This window comes from Gossypium hirsutum, chromosome D09, assembly GCF_007990345.1.
Source record: "Gossypium hirsutum isolate 1008001.06 chromosome D09, Gossypium_hirsutum_v2.1, whole genome shotgun sequence".
In the NCBI taxonomy this organism is placed as follows: Eukaryota; Viridiplantae; Streptophyta; class Magnoliopsida; order Malvales; family Malvaceae; genus Gossypium; species Gossypium hirsutum.
This window is the reverse complement of record NC_053445.1, coordinates 33,758,219-33,761,096: the sequence shown is the minus strand read 5'-3', so window position 1 is coordinate 33,761,096 and position 2,878 is coordinate 33,758,219. Positions and strand designations below refer to the sequence as shown.

Below are 2,878 nucleotides of genomic sequence, written 5' to 3'. Positions count from 1 at the left end.
AATATAATAACATTTATGACAAATTTTTTATTAACCAAGCTATTTAAGCATCAAACATTTTCAAAATATTTCAAAAGCATGTTTTAAATGTGTCAACTTATCCAAAAGTTCTTGACTTAGGGTCCGTTTGTTTGCCAGTAAAATATTTTCCGTAAAATGATTTCTGGAAAATGTTTTACTTTTCTGTAAAATAATTTACTATAAAATATTTTCTTGTATTTGGATAAATCTGTGTAAAATATTTTCTGCTGTTTGGCAAATTTCCTGAAAATATTTTTCGGAAAAGTTGTTTTTACCTATATTAATATATATTAATAAATTTTTATATTTGAAATTGTTTTTACATATATTACAATGATTTATTTATAATAATATTCAATTTCCATTATCCACATATAGAAATCTCTATGCTTGTACTGTGGAAACCTTTCAAACCAGTTAACCAGAAATACATATGCATCTTCAGCTGTAAATTGAGCAAGGGAACATATGAACCAAGTCCCTCAAAAACTTAGGCAAAACTAACTACATCTATGTGACTCGGTCTGAATATGCATTAACAAACAGACCAAAGATCTGAATCTGCCAAAATATCCGAATTTAGCAAGTCAAAAAATTGTAAAAAGTAAAGTAGCTAATCAATTCGTATATCAGAATCTGTCATCCCCAAAAACAAAATGGATTCAAAAAAAGGATTCCATAACCTATCAACAAAAGTAAAGCGGATTCAAATATTACTCAGAGTCCAAAATTTAATACCAACAACTTGAATAACACAAGCCATTTTACAACTTCATTACAACTTCAAAATTTCGCAGAAATGTATAAATGGCATGACTGCATCAAGAAAATCAAAATTTATCACTAAAAAGAAGAGATGGGGGAATCTTTGACTCTTGATGCTCCTTGCAAATTGCTTTCTGCAAAATAAACACACATTCCAAAAGGATTTTTAAATTATAGTAATCAAGATAAAAAGATCATAACATAAACATCTAGAATATACAAACAGAAGATTTGAAAGCTAAAATGTTCAACATAGAACTAAAAACAATAAACTAGAGCTAGATGGTTAGCATTAAAAGTTCATTAGAGACCAAAATGATGAAACCAGTTCCACAATATTTGCAGTCTAAAAAAGAAAACTGTTAGGCACCTTATCATTAAAAAGAAAACAAAGTAGTACAAGAACTACTGAGAAGATCATAGCAATACTAATTAGATTACATAAATAACTTGATATAATAATAAGTAGCTTACTTTACAGCACCATAACCAACTGCATCAGCAGTACTCTCAATCTCTTCCTCGGTCCATTCTTCACCCTTACCTGATTCGCACACAAAGTAACAATTTCAGATACAAGAGGTTGAAAAGTTCAAAGGCTACACAATTTAACAACTGTAAGGACTTGCAGTAACAAATACGTCACTAATAGACTGACAAACATAAGGTAGTTGAAAAGAGTTGAAAAACATTTGCAACAACAGAGATAAGGTTCAATATCATACCATGCTCGATAAGTGCTGCTTTACTTCGGTTCTTGGCTTCATCAAGTAGATCAACTAAACGAACTACTTCAGTGTTACGGGTTCGAAAACGCTTGCCATCTTCTCCAAGAACAAGTCCAAAACCAACATGGCTAGCATTGGGATAATTATCACCTTGAGGAAGCCACCCTGCACGTTTGGCAGCCTGAAAAATAACCAAAATAGTTTCAGAATATACAGCAAAAGACTAGATGTCAAAAGTCAGAATAACTCTTTAATATATGTATGTTTTAATATATGTAAACTGACCATAACATCGTTCGACTAAATAATTAATATATGGAGCTAGCCTTATTGATACTAACCTCTTAGCAATGAAGCAAAGCAACATCTTGTAACACGATTCAAGTAAGCAACAACAAATTGGGGTTTGAACTAATAAAAAACAGAGCAGCTTTAAATTAAAGACAACCACAATATGGAAAGCATCAAATTTTTTAAAGGAGATGGAAACAAAAATTGAAGGCACCACAATGGCTTTCAAGGAGCATGGCAGCGGCTTATGGAGACGCTGAAAAACGTCAATGGGGTAGACATGCTGAAAAACGTAACAGAACCTGGGCTAAAACTAGTAATGAGACGTATCAAATTCACCAACGAACTAGCAAGAAAAATGTAATACAGGATGGAGATTAGTTCAAGACATTTTAAAGTAATCGTAAAGAGAACGTTCCCAATATATCATCAAATTTGTATAATTAAAACTGGATGAGATAAATTATGGATCTAAGAAAGATCGAAGGGCAGAATTGATATTTTAGGGTTTCAGATTGAGAGAAAAATGACTTACAAGTTAGGTGCAGATCGATAAGATAATGAATCTGTGAAGACGAGATTGTTCACAAAGAGAACACCAACAACAACACCGTCACGCCAAGAGAAATCCACGAAAGAAATTTAGAGATAGAGCGAGCGAAAGAGAACCCAAGCAAGTCTGTGAAGAAAGTCTGCCCAAAATAAGCCAAACACCACAGCCAAACTAGCAGAAAACCCAAGCAAGGTCTAAGACAAAAACAAGCAGAAAATCCCCAAATCAATTTATAAAAAGAAGAAGAAATCAAGGGGGGAAAAGGAGCCCGAAACCAAATCAAGGGAGAACGAAAGGGAGAAGGGAGGACGAACGTGAGAACGAAACCAGATCGGTGTAGAGAGGAGAAGGGAGAACGAGAGTGTAGAGAAGGGAGAACGCTGGAAAAATCGGAAAATGTTTTACTGATTCCAAATCGGTAAGACGTTTTACATAAATTGGGGCCTTTTTTACCCGTGTTTGTAAAACATTTTCCCTTAGGATTTCATTTTACAGCAACCAAACACTGGAAAAGCCGGAA

General features: G+C 33.5%; 1 long non-coding RNA gene across 4 annotated transcripts; it reads right to left on the bottom strand.

The window, feature by feature from the left end:
• Positions 1-680: 680 nt before the first annotated feature.
• LOC107891793 (uncharacterized) lies at positions 681-2,878 on the bottom strand. 4 transcript variants are annotated; one of them, XR_005918025.1, is made up of 6 exons: positions 2,673-2,871; positions 2,341-2,552; positions 1,856-2,151; positions 1,512-1,695; positions 1,261-1,330; positions 681-920 (listed from the first exon to the last, which is right to left on the bottom strand). It is a non-coding gene; the product is annotated as an uncharacterized lncRNA (long non-coding RNA). The 4 variants fall into 4 exon arrangements; XR_005918024.1 differs by having other exon boundaries at positions 1,856-2,552; positions 2,673-2,878; XR_005918023.1 differs by having other exon boundaries at positions 2,341-2,863.